Source organism: Chrysemys picta, chromosome 6 (assembly GCF_011386835.1).
Source record: "Chrysemys picta bellii isolate R12L10 chromosome 6, ASM1138683v2, whole genome shotgun sequence".
In the NCBI taxonomy this organism is placed as follows: domain Eukaryota; kingdom Metazoa; phylum Chordata; order Testudines; family Emydidae; genus Chrysemys; species Chrysemys picta.
The window spans coordinates 131411196-131432373 of NC_088796.1; the positions used below are offsets into that span (position 1 = coordinate 131411196).

Sequence of the window (21178 nt, forward strand, 5' to 3'; positions counted from 1 at the left end):
ATTGCACAGTGTGATCCTATTTACTAGCGGTCTATGGAAGTTGTTTAGGGTTTGCCTCCTACTATAAAAACCCAGGCTAGGATTTTCAAAGGTGTCTAAGGGAGCGAGGTGTCCAAATGCCATAAAAAAAAAAATCAATGGGAATGGGGCATATAAGTCCCTTATGGGCTTATGAAAAACCCACCTGTACAATATTCTTCTGATATCACTGCACTCATCCAGTTACAGTGGAGCATTTAGCAGTTTGATACAAAAACATTACTCTGTACAGTGAACCACCCTCTGAAAAGACTAAAATAAACACCCACATTATGCAGATAAGCATTGCATTTGTAGATTCGTATAGGAATTATGAGAGCAAACAGGGTTATGTGGAGCTAGACAGAAAGAGAGTTAACTTCCTGGCTAAAGTTATGCAATCAGGGAAAAAGAAAAACCACCCTAACTAATGAAGCCTGGGGGACAAAATGTCCTAGAAGAAATTCTATGCAACACAAAAGAATGCAACATACTAACCAGGAAGAACAGCATAAATTCAAAAGTTCTTTAATGCCTACATGCAACAATTTTTCAATTAGTTGTAAGGATCTACATGTGAAATAGACATCAAGTCCCATGTGATTTGACTGGCTGCTTCAGTAGCAATTCAGATAGGATAGTAAGTGTTTGTTTACAAACAAAACAACATTCTTATTTGAGATACAACCAAACTAAAACTATGGTCTGAAACATTCTTTGGGAGCGCTTAGATCTAGAGCCAAACATCACTTTTGGCCTCTGTTTTGTTACAGGTATAAAAGCCCGAATATTAACATCTCAGAACAATTGGGACAATTTAGCTCTAGATTTGGATCAGAATTTTGTGATTTGGGTTCATCTCTAATTATTACAGAAACAGGCTTAAAAACGAACCTTGCTACAGTAAAGCAAATGGATTTATTGAGATAAGCAATGGTTGGAATTAAAAATCAAACATTTCCATCTATAGATCATTGCATTCTGTAATGTAGCTCATTGTTAAAATTATGTTTGCTATGTTTAATTACAGGTCTCTGTAAATTCAGTCTTACCTTCAAGCACAAGGCATAAACTACTGGTGTCCGACAACATTATATCCCTTTCTGAAGAGAATTTCAAAGAAAAATTTGCCATACGTTGCAAGCTTAATGAAACAATTGGCAACCTTCGATTTTCCCCAAAGCCAGCCCTCAGTTTTCTTTTTCCTTTTTTGTGACAAAGCAGGGTTGACTGCATAGCGTATGGCCACCACCAACTATAATTCCTAAATGCCTAGCGGTGTATAGTCTCTCGTTCTGCCCCATGTCTTTCAGGTCATGTAATAGTACCCCATGTCTAACACTCCCCCTTTTCCCCGGTATTTTTACTAAATAATGTAGTACAACTTTTGTTACTTTATACCATTTAAATTCTTCAAAGAACTTTCTCCTTTCTTCACCCAAGCCTTTACATGCCCCTAAAAGGTGACGCGCACATAGTTCATCTTTGCGTTTGTTTATTCAAAAAAGACTTTTTGTTTAAACCACAATGGCCAGCTAGTACTCAAAACCAAATCACTTCATTTTTTCCTATCCGGGCCCTTGGGTATGTCATTATTCTCGATGCTAGGGCACAATTCAAAGAAACCTCTTATTCCTCTTTTTCTCTTGATCCAAATTTTTTGCTGTTCCTCTTTTAATTTTTTCTGTAGTAGGCTTTTGAATTTCTGTTTACTCAAGGGTATTTCTATGCCAATCTTCTATTTCTTACACTGCTTTTAGCTGCTTCATCTGCCATTTAGTTCCCTGTTATTCTGATATACACTGGGATCGCATGTATCCTGATCTGTAATAAACTTTGCTATTAGCAATATAATTTCATTGATTGAATCACTTCTTCATACTGCAGCCCTCAACTGCTGGACTACCAAGGCCCATACCCTGCACAGGAGCAGGGTTAACTGAATAGGGTTGATTGGCCCAAGGCCCTTAAAAGTGTAAATACCCTCTTACAATCTTATTTTAGATTTCTTAAACAACAACAATAATAATCCACTTTTATTGACTGCACATGGAAAACAATAAACCAACATCAAATGCTTAACTCGTCTGAAACATTATTTTACCAATTGTGACAAAGTTCCTCCTCTATCTTGGTGGGTCTTGCACTTGTTGGTGGATTTTCTTGCCTCAGAGATTCACCATGTGGGTTGGGGAACAGCCCAGAGACCTTCCCCTCTGGGAGAACCCAGAGTCCAGGTCAACTGGGAGGTTTGAGGGGAACCCGGGCCCACCCTCTACTCCGGGTTCCAGCCCAGGGCCCTGTGGACTGCAGCTGTCTATAGTGCCTCCTGTAACAGCTGCATGACAGCTACAACTCCCTGGGCTACTTCCCCATGGCCTCCTCCAAACACCTTCCTTATTCTCACCACAGGACCTTCCTCCTGGTGTCTGATAACACTTGTGCTCTTCAGTCCTCCAGCAGCACACCCTCTCACTCTCAGCTTCTTGTGCCTCTTGCTCCCAGCTCCTCACACTCACACCACAAACTGAAGTGAGCTCCTTTTAAAACTCAGGTGCCCTGATTAGCCTGCCTTAATTGATTCTAGCAGCTTCTTCTTAATTGGCTCCAGGAGCCCTAATTAGCCTGCCTGCCTTAACTGGTTCTAGCAGGTTCCTGATTACTCTAGTGCAGCCCCTTCTCTGGTCACTCAGGGAACAGAAAACTACTCATCCAGTGACCAGTATATTTGCCCTCTACCAGACTCCTGTACCCCACTGGTCTGGGTCTGTCACACAATTTACTTCTTTCTTGGAGTAAATGTTATTATTATTATTAGAGAAGGACCTAGACGCTCCAACCAATATCAAGGCTCCATTATGCTGGGTGCTGTACAAACACACAGTTCCTGCTCTGAAGAGTAACAATTCAAATAAATATGATAGATAAAGGATGGAAAGGGATTAGAGAAGCACCAAGATGTGAAGTGACTTGCCAAAGATCACATAGCAGGTCAGTATGAAATCTAGGCCTTCCAAGTCCCAGAGCAGTGCCCTTCCACTAGGCCACACTGAGCGTCCCAGGCATCTGCTTGAAAATGTCTCTGAACCACTGAGTAGACTTACTAGATGATTCCAAAATGGAGGAAGAAGGGGAAGATGAATCAGATTTGAGAATTATTTTGAAGAACACAATAGACAGAAGCTGGGCAAAATGCTAAATAATTTGCTCATCTTTAACCGGAAGTATGTCTCAGGTGATGGCTGACTGGAATTCTAGAACAAATGTTACAGAGGAAAGGATTTGTAATACAGAAGGGTATTTCAAGCCTTGAGAAGGATAAAGAAAAAATAGAAAGAAATAGCTCTTTGAAGAAGCTTCACCACCTGGGAAATTGCCATAAAAAGTCAAACATGAGAGTAGTTGCCATTCCACAATGTTCAAGAACTCCAGTGCTGTAGAATTTATTCAGTCACTGCCTAAATTCTTGACTATTGAGGGTAACTCTTATTTTCCAAGACTGCCAATTATAGAAAAGGAGCTACCTACTGATGACCCCAAACCTATAATCAGAGCTACCTGGATGGATCTTTGTGCTGCCAGGAAACTCCATGAATGGGGCTCCACCAGAGGATGAGGGATTACAAGTGCAGGGCTTCCCTGTCTATAATTGAGTTCCCACTCGTCATCCCAGATATACTCCATTTTTAGTGAAATTCTTGAATTTTACAGCTTAAAAATTGCTTTAAAAGGGCCAAAAAAGGGTAAAAATAAATTCTGCATGAAAATAATAAAAAACATTTTCCCCCAAGATTCCTTTGCCAGACTGAGAGTTTCTTGGATAGGAACTGACACATTTCTTTGACAAACCTAGCAAAGTTTTTGATTTAAATCAAAGCTAAAGGCCTCCAGATGGATAATAATTGTGGAAGAGAGTATTCTTCCAAGCAATTAAGGGTTCTTTTGCAAATAAAAGATAAACATCAGTGGGTGTTTTAATGATTACAAAAGTGTACAAAAGTTTTGGTTATACAAACCTAAGCTTTTTTCATACTAGAACACTTCAGTTCTGAACTATTGTATAACCCGCTTAGCTAATGTTTGCACTTATGTTTAGTGGATGGCATAGAAAATTATTACAACTCTCTCAATGGTCACAACATTTTGTCCTAGATTTCTCATCAGGTTTGCTGTAAACTATCTGTCTAAGTATTCATAACACACTCTCCGTCCCCCATCACCCAGTATTTGAGCAGCTCCCAATTAGTAACAGGTTTATCTTTATAACATCCCAGTGAAATAGGGAAGTATTATTGTGACGTTCCCCTGGTGTTATCTGGACCGGCAATATGCTAGGTCACTCCAATCCTCGACTCTGGGAGTCAGCCTTACCCTGCTCTGCTGTGAGAACCCCACTCCTGGACTGGCCTCTAGCATGTAAGCTGCTGCTTTGATTGTACAACTGAATGACACTAGCCAATAGCTCCGGTCCCAGACACAACCCCAGGAACCTCCGTGTTGCAGTGTCCAGTTATGCCCACTGGATGCTGCAAGCTTATATGAGTTTGTTAATTTAACAAAGAAATTGATATGTACCAGGCTTGTTATCCCAATGCATCCGAAGAAGTGGGCTGTAGTCCACGAAAGCTTATGCTCTAATAAATTTGTTAGTCTCTAAGGTGCCACAAGTACTCCTGTTCTTCTTTTTGCGGATACAGACTAACACGGCTGTTACTCTGAAACTTGTGACTCTGACACGCTTCAAACCAAACACACTGTTTCAGGTAGAATAAACAAACAGATTTATTAACTACAAAAGAAATAGGGAGGAACTCGTTGAGAATGTGAAAGTAGAAGGCAGCCTGGGTGAAAGTGATCATGAAATCATAGAGTTTGCAATTCTAACGAAGGGTAGAAGGGAGAACAGCAAAATAGAGACAATGGATTTCAGGAAGGCAGATTTTGGGAAGCTCAGAGAGCTGATAGGTAAGGTCCCATGGGAATCAAGACTGAGGGGAAAAACAACTGAGGAGAGTTGGCAGTTTTTCAAAGGGACACTATTAAGGGCCCAAAAGCAAGCTATTCCGCTGGTTAGGAAAGATAGAAAATGTGGCAAAAGACCACCTTGGCTTAACCACGAGATCTTGCACGATCTAAAAAATTAAAAGGAGTCATATAAAAAATGGAAACTAGGACAGATTACAAAGGATGAATATAGGCAAACAACACAGGAATGCAGGGGCAAGATTAGAAAGGCAAAGGCACAAAATGAGCTCAAACTAGCTACGGGAATAAAAGGAAACAAGAAGACTTTTTATCAATACATTAGAAGCAAGAGGAAGACCAAAGACAGGGTAGGCCCACTGCTTAGTGAAGAGGGAGAAACAGTAACAGGAAACTTGGAAATGGCAGAGATGCTTAATGACTTCTTTGTTTCGGTCTTCACCGAGAAGTCTGAAGGAATGCCTAACATAGTGAATGCTAATGGGAAGGGGGTAGGTTTAGCGGATAAAATAAAAAAAGAACAAGTTAAAAATCACTTAGAAAAGTTAGATGCCTGCAAGTCACCCGGGCCTGATGAAATGCATCCTAGAATACTCAAGGAGCTAATAGAGGAGGTATCTGAGCCTCTAGCTATTATCTTTGGAAAGTCATGGGAGACGGGAGAGATTCCAGAAGACTGGAAAAGGGCAAATATAGTGCCCATCTATAAAAAGGGAAATAAAAACAACCCAGGTAACTACAGACCAGTTAGTTTAACTTCTGTGCCAGGGAAGATAATGGAGCAAGTAATTAAGGAAATCATCTGCAAACACTTGGAAGGTGGTAAGGTGATAGGGAACAGCCAGCATGGATTTGTGAAGAACAAATCATGTCAAACCAATCTGATAGCTTTCTTTGATAGAATAACGAGCCTTGTGGATAAGGGTGAAGCGGTGGATGTGGTATACCTAGACTTTAGTAAGGCATTTGATACGGTCTCGCATGATATTCTTATCGATAAACTAGGCAAATACAAATTAGATGGGGCTACTATAAGGTGGGTGCATAACTGGCTGGATAACCGTACTCAGAGAGTTGTTATTAATGGTTCCCAATCCTGCTGGAAAGGCGTAACGAGTGGGGTTCCGCAGGGGTCTGTTTTGGGACCGGCTCTGTTCAATATCTTCATCAACGACTTAGATATTGGCATAGAAAGTACGCTTATTAAGTTTGCGGATGATACCAAACTGGGAGGGATTGCAACTACTTTGGAGGACAGGGTCATAATTCAAAATGATCTGGACAAATTGGAGAAATGGTCTGAGTCCCATACATGCCCTGATGAGATGTGAACTGCCCCTCCGTTCCTGGAGAGTTTTGCCTGGGCTTGTTTTAAGTCATGAGGATACATTTTCAACCTCATCGCTAGATACATGAAATTACAACCTATAACATCACTACAACAACAATGCTCAGTGCATCATGAGCCTTCCGAAGACACCCAACATAACAAACTTTGCATTAGTCACAATCAGATAAGGATGAATATGGGGGTGCAGGGTGTTCCCCCGAGATACAGAGTGTCACAATTATTTTTTTCTTATTCTTTATAGAAGGGGAACTGAGGCACAGAGAAATTAAATGAGTTGCCCTGGGTTACACAGAAAATCTGTGGCAGAGCCGGAAATTGAACCCAGATCATCTGAGTCCCTCTTCAGTACCATAACCACAAAGGTAGCCGACTTGTCTGTTCTCTTTCCATACAGCCCTCTTGATATTTCTCTCACATAAAATTTTTCTCACTTACCATCTTATTTGACTGCCTCTGCCTATTGTCCTATTATTCCCATTTTTCTTTCTCACACTGTGGCTGGCCCCTGTGATTAAAATAGGCCCAGTGCCCCTGTGCCACAGCAATGTTCCCCGTTAATTAATGGGGTGAGGCTGCACGTGGGCTGTAGAGGGTCAGAGTGCATTTCAGTGAGGACAGAGCGGGTCTCCTGTAGTTATCTCCAAGGAAGGGAGTTAGGGCTGGATAAGAAGATATAGCTGAAAAGTTAAGTTTTTCTTTGGGAGAGGGCAAGCCAGGCCTTGTAACTGTTCAAGAGGCAGCAGACCCTATTACACTCTTCCATCTCGCTCTTATCCTTTTGTTCCTTTTGCTGCTTTCCCCCTTTTTTGTTGCTGTTTGAATTCTCTCTTACACTGGTCAAGCCAGACTGTGCCCCCCAAAGGAAGCTTCTTAGATGCCCGTAAAATCTTCCAATGTGGTTGCAGTGACAGACTTTGGTCTCGTTATAAGAGTAGTTGTTATTTTGTAAACTGCTTTTGGAGTCACTTTTTGGAATCCAAACGTCACTGTTCTGCAAATGTAATGCAGTGTTTTTGCTTTAACTCATTGTGGTTCAGATTCAGAAAATCACGTAAGCACCCGTTGTCTACCCCATTCAGGAAAGCCCTTACGCAAGTGCGTAACATTATGTATGTTTGTAAGTTCTGCTGACGTCACTGGGAGTTAGATACGTGCTCGGCACTCAGATTACTTTGCCCAAACCCGAAGAAGAGCCCTGTGTAGCTCGACAGCTTGTCTGTTAGCGAAAACCAACCGAAGTTGGTCCAGTAAAAGATGTCACCTCACTAGCCTTGTCCTCATTCTTAAGCAGACACTTACAGGCTTTGCTGACTAGGGACGTTTTTCTGAATCAGGGTCTGTACTTTTAAGAGGGCCTTTAGGCCATATATCGATAACTGCGATTTCTTCACAGATTCAGTCCTAGTTTTTAAGCCCAAAAGGGACCGTTATCAACATCTAGTCAGACCTTCTGCATAACACAGGCTATTGAACCTCAGTTCATCATTATTGGACTTGTAACAGTTGTTGGAGGCAAAGTGAACTTTATTGTTGCTATTATCTTATACAACAACCCCCACAACAAAAATACTGAGAGACATATTTTTATAACCATATTCCAGGCACATGGATCTTTTGTAAGATTATGTTTGGGGTCATGAGGGCGATTGAGTTACATCCATTGTGCTATTTTTAATAATAGTAATAACTAGCTCTTGTGTAACCCTTTGGCCATAAACAACTTTACAAAGGTGAATAGATGCCATTATCCAGTTTTTCTAATAGAGGAAACTGAGGCACAGAGGGGTGATGTGATACAAACAAGGTTGCCCAACAGATTGACCACAAAATTAGGGATTGGTCCCAGGTCTCCAGTTTAGTGCCTCCCTGTAAACGTGCTGTTGGTACTATAAATGGATTCTTCTAAAAAGGGGGATGTGTTATACAGAATTACTGTTAGTGTAAACTTTGGAAGAGCTAATACTTCCTTGTGCCCTGTAAGTTTTCAGTGTAGACCAGCCCTGAGCAAGAAGATTAGACCTGAGAGAGGCTAGAAGGAGGCCACTTGAAGAACAGAGTTTAGATACATATCAAAAGTTGTCAACTTTTGCAAATCTCAAATACAGGTTTGGGTTGGAATTTAAAGGTATCTAAGGGGGTTAGGTGCCAAGCTCCCAAGTGCACAACTTCCTTAGGCTTATTGAAAATCCTAGCCTAGGTTCTTATCGTGCTGATCCACGTTTCTCTATTTTCAACAATTATGATGCATTAAAAATTCTTATTTTGCAAATAAACTATCTCCAGCAAGGTGTGTAGCCTCAGACTAATAAAGCAGCCGCTCTGTATAATAGGTCCCATTCCACAAACCCTTATTAGCACTGGGCCTCATCCAAAGTCCCCTGAAGTCAATAAAAATCGTCCATCGCCTTCAAGTAGAAAGATTCCCATTGACTTCAGTAGGCTTTGGATCAGGCCCACGGGTCGAAATGGGACTACTCCCATTGGTACTAAGCACATGAGCACGGGATTGCACAATCAGGCCCTCCTATTTCTGAAAGCATATCGAAATTTTCTGCAGAACAGAGTGCATCAGATGCTGGCAGAAGAGAGGCAAACTCATGGCCTTTCCCTGCTGCTGACCCCATCAGAGGAAAAACAAAATAGCATTAGGTGGGAGATGGCTTGGGCTCCTGTACTGTAAACCAACAGCAAAGCCAAGTCCCAGACTGGACTATTCTGAGACCAGCAAACACTGGCAAAGCTAAAGTACAACTAGCCAATACAGACCAGGCGAGAAGGGGAAGTGTGCACAATGCAGAGTGGGCTAGATTGGGACTAGGCCTAGCACAACCAGGCAGGAGAGTAGGGGAGGAAGGATGGGTTATCTGCATCTTGAATATAGGTCCTTTGTGGAGTGCAGATTCAGTGACCAAACTCGGGTGGGGGCGGAGGGGGCAGGGAGTAAGCAGAGTCATGGCTTCTCCTCTCTAGGCAGCACAGCTGGCTGGGTTTGTGGGAGGATGTAAACTCCACCTTTTGCAGGTGACAGTAAATAATCTCTCTCCCCTGTCCAGGGGCGGCTCCAGGCACCAGCGCGCTAAGCCTGGAGCCGGTAAGCCGCGGGGGGCGGCATGCTGGTCGCCGTGAGGGCGGCAGTCAGGCGGCCTTCTGCAGCATGCCTGCGGGAGGTCCGCCGGTCCTGCGGTTTCAGCGGCAATTCGGCGGCGGGTTCGCCAAAGGCGGGGGACTGGCAGACCTCCTGCAGGTGCACCGCCGAAGGCAGCCTGACTGCCATGCCGGGGCGGCAAAATACATAGAGCTGCCCCTGCCCTTGCCCTGGTGCAAGATGGTGTCTGGGGAGGAATCGTGGCTGTCTACAAGCACAATTTAGCCTTTGGATTGTTGCATTTTGCTGCCCATGCCAGCATATATTCTTAACATTTAGGCCTAGACCCTCAGCTGGTTAAAATAGCTCCAAACAGTTCAGTACAGAATCTGGCTCGTATCGATCTGTAGATTAGTGCTTCAGGTCTCTTAGTTGTGGAAAAGCGTTTCTTTGTAGGTATTCCAAGGGTGTAGGGACTCTGGAGCTGTGGGAAAACAAACACATTTTTCATTTGACACTGTGCCAATTTTTCTCTGGTGTTTCATGTTTAGAAACCCCCCGACCACCTTTGTTTTGCAAGCCCTGTAAACGAGCTGGACATGTGTACTTGCCCTTCTTGATTCTTTGCAGATCGCTTGCTACTGACAGAGGCTTTGCTGCCTGCATCTTCGATTCTTGGCTGTGAATCACTCGCTGAACAATTGCTGACTGTTTGGCAAGAGGGTTCATGCTTTTTCCAGAAGCCAATGACACATAGTCTTCTGTATATTGGTTAGAAAGTGGTGGTAATATTGGGTGTGCTAGGATGATGGATGGGTAAACTTCAAAATGTTTGGTGGTTTGGATGCTTATTTGAACCCTTTGGGCCTAAACACCTTTTTGGGCAAAGAACAACTTAGAAAGCAACATATGCCGATAAGAAAGCCACAAGCACTATGTATGTGGGTGTCACAGAGTGTGGGGGAGACAAGGCCCTGCACCCCCGGCTTCCTGCGATTCACCATGACTCTCAGCCAGCCAGTAAAGCAGAAGGTTTATTTAGACGACAGGGACACAGTCCAAGACAGGTCTTGCAGGTACAGACAGCAGGACCCCTCAGTTAGGTCCATCTTGGGGCCCCAGGGACACCACAGCCCCCTTGGGGAGCCCGAGCCCATCTGGGCTCCCCTCCATTTCCCCAGCCAGCTCCAGACAGAAACTCCCTCCAGCCTCTCACTCAGCCTCTCTCCGGCTCCTCCCCCAGCCTTTGTCCAATTTCCCGGGCAGAGGTGTCACCTGGCCTCCAACCCCCTTCCTGGGTTCTCACGTTACGTGCTCAGGTCTCCTCCCTCAAGGCCAGTCTCCCATTCCCAATGCAGACCGTCCCAGCAAAACTCCCCTGCAACCTTCCCAGGCGAACACTCCCCACTCAGCATTCAAAGACCACATTAAGAACAGTCCCAGTTCGTCACAGTGGGACAGGATAAAAAGGGACTGCAACATTACTGTAGCATCCAGAGGCCTCAGCTGAGCTTGGGACCCCATTGTGCTGGGCTCTGCACAACCCCATAGCAGGAGACAGTCCCTGCCCTGAGAACTCAATCTGAATAGATGAGACAGAGAGAGGTTGGGATGGGAAAGGTGAAATTACTTGCTTAAGGTCATCCAGCAGATCAGTGGAAAGACTGGGACTAAACCTCAGCTCTCCAGAGCTGTTCAGCACTAGAACTGAGCTGCCTCCCAGATAATGCTTGTCAATTTCCCACTTAAGTCAGGGCCTGCCTGAGCTAGGACATTTCCCTGATTTAGTCCAGCTTGTCCCCCTTAGAGCTTTTGCCTAGATCCTCAGAGGTATATAGGCCCCTAACTCCCATTAAGTCCAATGAGAATTACCTTTTGAGGATCTGGCCTTGGTGAGCCCATAACACCAATTTAAGCTGGTATAAATTCATTGACGTCCGTGGAGCCGCAGTGGTGTATAGCTAATGCCACAGAGTGGAGAATGCCGCCCACTATTCTTATCAAGTACAAAGAAATGCATTTTTCATGCAAGCACCACCATAGCTCTGACCCACATTAAATATGATTCTTTTACCATTTATCTCAAAATATAAACCCGACACAAAACTCTTCTGAAAAAGAAACATGAAAAGTATGGGCTGGATCTTCAGTCGGTAGAGTGTTGCTCCATTGACATCACTTGCCCCACCTGAGGAGCTGGACCTATCTCTGCATACACGTCATACATCATTTCTCCATAGTTTGATAGTCTATAATTAACTTTTCTATTCAACTAAATGTACAGTATCCGAAACAAATCCAAAGTGCTGCACTTAGAAAGGAAAAATCCAATGCACAGCTACAAAATGGGGAATCCTGGCGGGGTGCTGGTACTGCTGTGGATCACAAACTGAATATGAGTCAACAAGGTGATGCAGTTGCAAAAAAGGCAAATGTCACTCTAAGGTATATTTACAGAGGTGTTATACATAAGACATGGCAGGTAATTGTCCTGCTCCATCTGGCATTTCTGAGGCCTCAGCTGGAGTACTGTGTTCAGTTCTGGGTGCCACACTTTGGGAAAGACGTGGATAAATTGGAGAGAGTCCAGAGGAAAGCAACAGAAATGATAAAAGGTTTAAAAAACTTGAGCAATAAGGAAAGGTTAAAAGAAGCGGGCATATTCCAAATAATAATAAAAAGTTACAAACTGAACAAAATAGTTTACTCAACCCAAAACTAAACAGTTAATTTAGTTTTTGAGCATTTTTCAATTTTTTAAAATAAAGTGAAAGGACATTTCAAAATGAAAAGTTGTTTTTGAATCAAAAAATTGAAACATTTTGTTTTAAAAATGTCAGTGAAAATTTTTGATTATAATTTGTTTTAACCAAACCAGTCAGTGAAAGTGACACAAATGTTTTGGTGTTGCTGAATCCACGTGGGGTTTGTTTTTTTTTGGTGGGGTGGCGGGCTGAAAAAGGTTTCAGTTGAAAATTTTTGCCTGGCTCCATTAAACCTTAACTTTAGGCTCCTTCTTTTGGAATTCTTGTCCAATGTCTTTATGTTTATTATGTGAGCAACCTAGGATTTATGATGTCCTCAACTGTTCATGTCCTTGCTTTTAAGTTAAGCGCTTGGGTTTTGCAAATGGTGCTATAGGTAAACAGCACATTGTCACTTAACTACAATAAGCTTTTTAAAGTAACTTTGACTGGTGTTTGAAACAGAGTTGTTTGGACAGGAAGGTCAGCTAAAGTCTTTAGGCAAATAGAATCTCTGTATGGGTATTCATACACACGTACGTGTTCTTTCCCAGTCTTTCTCTCTCTTACACACATATTCCATCAAAAACTCGAAATGTCTTCCTTCAGTGTAGACACTTGCCAAACCCATCAGCTCCATTTCCCAAGAGAAGGGTGGGATGCTAATGTGAGATGCAGCAGTGGATGGTGCTTCTCCTCCCTGGGGCTGGTGTCTGATGACATGTCTACTAGAATGCGTCAGATGGTCAGAGAGAGATTGAAAGAGAGAGAAATATGGGTGGAGGAAGTGGAAAATGCAAGGCATGTTCGCATAGAGGGGGTTGGATTTAATTAAAACAAGTTGAAAAATAGCATTCTTGAGAGCTAAATTGTGCAGAAGCTGCTGTGTAAAAGTGAATTTTAAGGTGGCTTGGATGCATCCCCGTGGCATACTGTCCTGTGGAACCTGTAGGATCAGAAGCAACCAGGAAACCTTTACTCTTTGGGTGTGGGGGCTCTAGCTGGAGTAGACCTCCGTGTGCTTTGAGGATGAACACAAACAGCAGCCACTTAGGCTCAGAGTCTGAATGCCCCCTAATTTAAGGAGCAGAGCTCGTAGAAGCACAGAAATGTAGGGCTGGAAGGGATGGTGTTTTCCTGGTGGTTTCTCACTCCCTTGGCCAGAGGATGAACACATCTCTCTCTCTTTCTATCTACTCCAGCCTCTTGGACTGGAATGCAGGAGAGCTGGCTCTGCCACTGATCTGCTGTGTGACCCAGGGCAAGTCACTTCCCCGCTCCGTGCCTTGGTTTCCTCTCCTACTTTTTGGCTTGTCTGTTTAGACTGCCAGCTCTTTGGGACAGGGACTGTCTCTTACTCTGTATCTCTGCAGCATCTAGCACCTGCTCACACTTGGCTTTCCATGGTACCATCAGAAAATAATATGAGTAATACATACTAGAAGTTATAAATCTCCTACAATCTCTAACAGCTTTTTCCAGACGACCATGCACGCATTTTTACAACATTGCTTGTAATTGCTACAAGAGCATGCCAAGAGGTTTTGGATGAAGACATAAATCGTGTATTAGATGCAAAGGTCATTCTTTATACCCAAGCAGTGTGTTTGATTTAGGAACTGAGTCCTAGCAGAACATGATGAGCCCAATCCTCGCGTGTGCTGGAGCCGAGCTGAGCTCTTGCAGTTCTGGGGGGGTGGGCAGCACTAAGTGTTATTTGGGCAAGTTCCTCTGCATGGGCAGAGACCTTAGAGGCCCCTTTCCTGCAAAATGACCTTACAGGAAACCCGTAAGAGGCCAAGGCCCCTGGAAACGCCCAGTCTGCAAGTCAGTGTTACTGGTACCCTGCTTAAGCTAATCCATGTTTTCTTTCATGGCCAGACAGTGCACTGCTATTGCCCATTACCGATCACTGTATAGATGGACCCTTTCTGTCAGAAGCTATGATGCGCATGGAAGTGTTAGCAATGAGTGTCAGAACCCATTTGCTGCTGTTACAGGAAGGCAGCCATGAGGAGGTTTCTCTTTAAAGACATTGGAGGCTAGAGAGCGTCTGTTCTGCTGAGTTCTCTGCTCAAACCAAGCGCTAAATTGAGCAGAAATGCAACTGAATGACATTTCAGCAGCTGAATAAACAGCCCAATTAAAGGAAATTCTGAAAATGTGAGTGCTTGCCAAGGGAGACACCAGATCCAGGGTTGGATCCAATAGCCCATTGAAGTCAATGGGAAACTTTCCATTGACTTCAGTGATTTTTGGATCAAGCCTCAATTTGGGAAATTGTTAGACCCAAAGACAAGGCATCCATGTTATGGTACCGAGTTCCTGATATACATAATCATCTGAACCACATGTAAAGGAGTCTAGTAATGTCTGTCTATACTAGCCTCAAAGTGGGACAAATCAGCGAGGCTCGGTTTCTTTTCATGGACTTGCCTTTAGAAGTGGGATTCTAATGGGAAGTACAACAAAATACAACAAAACAAGTTCATTTCTACAGTTTAGAAAAATTGCTTTTACCAACGTCTCTCTTCTTCGGAAGGCAAATCTGTAAAAAGGCAGTCACGCGGGGGGAAGGCTCACCTTTATTGTGTCCCATTGGATCCATATACAATATACTCAGCTTACACATTTTTCTAGCTGCCAGCCTGGCAAATCCAATTTAGGCCCTGAAAGCCAAGCTGGCTTCTTTTCTTTTTATGCCTCTTCACCAGTAATAGAGATTCTGCTTCTCAAATGATGCCCCCATCTAACCCCATTAACCTTGAGGCTATTAGCCATGGGGTTGTACAGGTGTAAGTGAAGACATCATCTGAAGCCAGCTAGCTTGCCTGGTGTCACTGAGGGAATTCTTTAGCCTGTAAACTGTTTATTACTGATGATAATCCATGAGAAGGAAAGAACCAGCTTGAATTTCAGAGTCCAGGGTGAACTGGCAGTTAGAAGAAAGCATCTTTGTACTCACAAAGTGAGCACCTGTGATCTGGAATCAGTGAGACACAAACATGGGACCCCAGGGTACCATTTCTATAAAGTCACTTGGGAATGGAGCGAGTGATTGCGAAAGGTGCTGCTTTAAGAGCCCTATAGATAGGGCTCATCTGTCTACCACAGACGAGCTAATGCCCAGGGAGTAACAGTGCAATTTCCTCCACATTGCCCTTGCCACGTGCCATGTTCCTGACTCAGAGGGACAATGCGGGGTGTGAGAACGGTTCAGTCTTAGCAGCCTTTCATCCCTTGGTCTCTTGGCTGGGATGGTTCATAAGGGTGGCAATTAGTACCAGTGCCAGTGGCGATTTCAGAGAGCAATGCCAGGGCCTGCCCCAGAGATTCAAGGGGTCTAGGTTCAGTTCCCCTGCAGACTCAGTGTGAGCTCTTGGGCAATTCAGTTGGGGCCTGATTTTTAAAGTATTCAAGCACCTAAATCTGCAGCGAGGTGGAAATCAATGCGAGATGCCTAGAACTTTTGGAAATCTGTATCTTTGGGTGTCGGGCCCTTAGCTGCTTTGGAAAATGTTACCCTGCGGGGATCCTAATTCCCATTTTCAAAAGTGAGGTGCCTGAGTCCTGGAGACTTACTGTCCTGTGTGGTTGCTTAGCTAGGGGCAGCGCAGTGCTCTAAATGATTAGTTAGAAAGAATACCCTTAATCTGTCTGTGCTTCAGTTCTCCAGGAATAATAGCACTTCTGCGTCGCCCAGCGGTGCGGTGAGGATAAATACACTGAGGATACAGAACGGTGAGGGGCCATGTAAGTACCTCAGATAAATAGGTTTCTGCAAGTTGAGACAATTGTCCCGTAGGAAGTGGACTGAGCCCATCTACTCATATGTGTTGATAGCTTAAATGTAATGGGATTCCTCTTTATCAAACTGAAAACCCAACTCTAGGGAAAGTGCACATATGTCTTTGTTTTCTTTGACTTTAATGTGTGCTTGGCATTAAACTATGTGTCGTCTCCCCCCCGCTCACAATGATCATTAATGCACAGGTTTAACAAGATGAGATGATGGAGAACAGTATTTCCCCCTGGCAAGCCAAGCCAAAATAAGTTTATTTAAACAAATGGCTAGATTTCAAGGGGGGCTTATGATCCACTTTAGTGGAAAGCTCACAGCTGGAGATGTAACAAAACAAGGGCTTAGTGGTGGCTTTTCCGCAGGCCCAGAGTAAGGGACTGCACATTTTCCCAGTAGCAGACCAATGGCCTGACTGTGACTAGGGTGATCAGATGTCCCAATTTTATATGGACAGTCCCGATTTTTGGGTCTTTTTCTTATATAGGCACCTATTACCCCGCCCCCACCCTCTGTCTGTCTGTCTGGTCTCCCTAACTGTGACTTTGTGAACCTATCTACATTTGAATAGAACAGGCATGAGGGCTGAATTCTCATTAATCTAGTTCTTTTTCTCTCTTTCAAGCTTTATATCATATTTGTCTAAGGCTGAAGGAGACCTTAAATCTGGAGCTTGCTTTGAAGACTTTTGTGACTAGATTTGCCAGGATGGTCTGCCGCTTCTCACCACTCGGGCGAAGCAAAGCAGACACAAATTGGCACTAACTGGCCAATTCCGCTGGATGGATTGCATCAGATGGAGTTCACCACTGATTTGGGCTCTTCATGTATTAAATGAAATGCACTGATGATCTCGAAAGCATGAACTTGAACACTTACAAAATAGTGAACCCAGTATTATATTTTGGGATTTATATGGCCACTTTGGTGGCCATGTAATTTATATGGCCCTTGCTAACAGTCAGAGTTATGCTGAAGGCCTGGGCTGCACTAAAAAATTAGGTTGACCCAGCTACATCACTGCACCCCAGCTGCAGTGTTTCAAGTGTAGCCAAGGCCTGATACATAGTCAGAACTGTGTTGTTGCAGACAGTTGCTGAACTGACTAAAGATAGGTATGGCAGATCCATCAGCTTACTTTACTACTTTGGGCCAGATCCACTACAATGGAGCTATTCCTGTTCTCACAAGCTGAGTGTTGGCCGCATGGGTGTGTGTGTGTGTGTGCAACACTGACTTCAACCTTCCCAAGAGGAGAAGCATGAAGATTCTGGTACAGCTTCCAGGCCATGGTAGTCAGAGTCTGGTTCTTCATTCTTGTGCCACCTGGATGAAGTGAGTGAAAGTGGCTGTAGAACATTTGGACTCACTCTGCACAGGTGTAGAGCACAGTTTGCACAAGGTACCAGGAGCCAGGGTGTGTGTGTGATATCTGAGCAGACAATGACTCCGAAATCCCAAACCTATGCTAGAATGCTAGAAATCCAGCCCTACTTGGGTGTCACAGATGATGGGTATGCTAAAAGCACACTGCTTCCCAGAGATGGGGGATAGTTATGTGGTTAAAAGGTGGGATTCAATCTGATTCATTTCAGCACATTAAAGATTTGATCTGGGACAGTTGGATTTTACAATGGATTCCAAGGTGAGTAGGATCAAACCCTAACGTAACAACCTTGGTCTCACAATGGACTTGGTGCTCAAGCTGCCACTTTGTCCTTAAGTCGCCTCATTGCTGTTGGCTATGGCAGAAGACTCATTCCCCTCTATTCGGCATTGGTGAGGCCTCATCTGGAGTACTGTGTCCAGTTTTGGGCCCCACACTACAAGAAGGATGTGGAAAAATTGGAAAGAGTCCAGCGGAGGGCAACAAAAATGATTAGGGGGCTGGAGCACATGACTTATGAGGAGAGGTTGAGGGAACTGGGATTGTTTAGTCTGCAGAAGAGAAGAATGAGGGGGGATTTGATAGCTGCTTTCAACTACCTGAAAGGGGGTTCCAAGGAGGATGGAGCTAGACTGTTCTCAGTGGTTGCAGATGACAGAACAAGGAGTAATGGTCTCAAGTTGCAGTGGGGGAGGTTTAGGTTGGATATTAGGAAAAACGTTTTCATTAGGAGGGTGGTGAAGCACTGAAATGGGTTACCTAGGGAGGTGGTGGAATCTTCTTCCTTAGAGGTTTTTAAGGCCCGGCTTGACAAAGCCCTGGCTGGGATGATTTAGTTGGGGTTGGTCCTGCTTTGAGCAGGGGGTTGGACTAGATGACCTCTTGAGGTCCCTTCCAACCCTGATATTCTTTGATCCTATTCAAGCCAACGGGAGTTTCGTGGCAGTGAAGTCTTCAGAATCACACTCTGTGCATCTAATTTACTCCCTGGGAATTCACAATAAAAATGACCTTAATAACTATGCAGGAGCTATTTTCCTTTGTAGACTTGTTAAAACCAACATGGTTGATCTGAAATATTTTTTTAAAAATCTATTTTCTTTATATCATGGATAAACTAGTTTGTTATTAGAAGGCTGTACATGATTACTGGACAGCTGATATTGACCTGGAGAGGAAATACATTTAAGGCAACAGATACATTCATTTTTGAAACCTTCCTGTCCCAAAAAACTTTCAGTGAAACAAATATGTTAGTCAAATTTTGGGCCTAAACCTCATTTCAAGGCTTTTAGCACACATTTAATTAGAGTCACATTTTATAGTAAGCTACATTTATGAATAGTTTATAATGGTTTAATAAATTATTAATATAGGTTATAAGTATGAAACAGATGCGAGTAGTATGTATTTCTGATTGTTATAAAGTCATTAGGAGAAAGTATTATAGTTGGTTATAACTATAAGCCATAGTAATAAACATATTGACCTGTTGGACTCTAACAATAGAGAATGATTGATTAACTATTGAATAAAAAGCTATTAATAATTTATTAACCTTTTATAAAACTCTTAATATAAAGTGTGAGCAGGGTGTATTGGTATTACAGGAGCTATGTGGCACAAAGGATCATGCAATGTTCATAAATCTTTGTAATACTGTTCAAGAGAAAGAAAAGGAACTGCTATGAAATGAGAGAGGCTCAAAGCTACATTCAGATCTGGATTCCAATTTCAAATGTTCCAAAGTTCAGGGGTTGTTGAGGTCCCCGGTTTTGGTTCAGCCCTTAATAAAGTTAGTGGCCATTTTCATAATCTGGGTTTCAATTTTTATCAGCTCTCCAGGTTTGGGAGAATTTGGATCTGGGGGTATGTGTTAAATCCATCTCTCATATGAATCTGTATGAACATTTTGCTTAGCTCCTAAGGGCTCCTCTATCGAAGCGATGAATGGGACATTCCCATTGTGTCTGAGCTGAACCAAATTAGTGATGCTATTGTGAATTTTTTCTTTTATACCAGTTAGATTTTCAATGGAAGGTTGAACACATCAGTAGTCTGACAATTCATCACTCTGAATCTTTATGAGAATCCCAGATGAATGGTTCACATGGGAATTGGAGTGCACCCAAAGCCACCATGTGTGGCCATTTTGGTTTAACAAACATTTCAGACCTTATTTTCATACAGTCCAGGGTCACAACTGGCTGATGTAAACCATTGTAATTCTGTCAGAGTCAATGAAATAGCCATTTTACACATGCAGAGGGCTGGGGCCTACGTGTGCAACTGCACAGATAATTTGGGTCTCAAAAAAAAATCTGTTGAAATTGGAAAAGGTTCAGAGAAAAGCCACAAAAATGATTAGGGGGATGGAACAGCGTCTGTATGAGGAGAGATTAAAAAGACTGAGACTTTTCAACTTGGAAGAGAGACGACTAAGCAGGGATATGATCGATGTCTATAAAATTATGACTGGTGTGGAGAAAGTGAATAAGAATCATAGACTATCAGGGTTGGAAGGGACCTCAAGAGGTCATCTAGTCCAACCCCCTGCTCAAAGCAGGACCAATTCCCAACTAAATCATCCCAGCCAGGGCTTTGTCAAGCCGGGCCTTAAAAACCTCCAAGGAAGGAGACTCCACCACCTCCGTAGGTAACCCATTCCAGTGTTTCACCACCCTCCTAGTGAAATAGTTTTTCCTAATATCCAACCTGGACCTCCCCCACTGCAACTTGAGACCATTGCTCCTTGTTCTGTCATCTGCCACCACTGAGAACAGCCGAGCTCCATCCCCTTTGGAACCCCCTTTCAGGTAGTTGAAGGCTGCTATCAAATCCCCCCTCATTCTTCTCTTCTGGAGACTAAACAATCCCAGTTCCCTCAGCCTCTCCTCATAAGTCATGTGCTCCAGCCCCCTAATGATTTTTACACCTTAGAGACTAACAAATTTATTAGAGCATAAGCTTTCGTGGACTACAGCCCACTTCTTCCGAAGAAGTGGGCTGTAGTCCACGAAAGCTTATGCTCTAATAAATTTGTTAGTCTCTAAGGTGCCACAAGTACTCCTGTTCTTTTTGCGGATACAGACTAACACGGCTTCTACTCTGAAACTAATCATTTTTGTTGCCCTCCGTTGGACTCTTTCCAACTTTTCCACATCCTTCTTGTAGTGTGGGGCCCAAAACTGGACACAGTATTCCAGATGAGGCCTCACCAATGTCGAATAAAGGGGAATGATCATGTTCCTCGATCTGCTGGCAATGCCCCTACTTATTCAGCCCAAAATGCCATTAGCCTTCTTGGCAACAAGAGCACACTGTTGACTCATATCCAGCTTCTTGTCCACTGTGACCCCTAGGTCCTTTTCTGCAGAACTGCTACCTAGCCATTCGGTCCCTAGTCTGTAGCAGTGCATGGGATTCTTCCATCCTAAGTGCAGGACTCTGCACTTGTCCTTGTTGAACCTCATCAGGTTTTTTTTGGCCCAATCCTCTAATTTGTCTAGGTCCCTCTGTATCCGATCCCTACCCTCTAGTGTATCTACCGCGCCTCCTAGTTTAGTGTCATCTGCAAACTTGCTGAGAGTGCAGTCCACACCATCCTCCAGATCATTAATAAAGATATTAAACAAAACCGGCCCCAGGACTGACCCTTGGGGCACTCCACTTGAAACCGGCTGCCAACTAAACATGGAGCCATTGATCACTACCCGTTGAGCCCGACGATCTAGCCAGCTTTCTATCCACCTTACAGTCCATTCATCCAGCCCATACTTCTTTAACTTGGTGGCAAGAATACTGTGGGAGA

General features: G+C 43.5%; 1 long non-coding RNA gene across 1 annotated transcript in view; it reads right to left on the reverse strand.

Annotated features, from left to right (window-relative positions):
- Positions 1–4827: 4827 nt before the first annotated feature.
- LOC135972317 (uncharacterized) overlaps positions 4828–21178 on the reverse strand; it is a 29579-nt gene continuing 13228 nt past the window's right edge. Inside the window, exon 3 of the long non-coding RNA XR_010588742.1 lies at positions 4828–9921. This is a non-coding gene — a long non-coding RNA (uncharacterized LOC135972317). The remainder of the gene's footprint in view (positions 9922–21178) is intronic.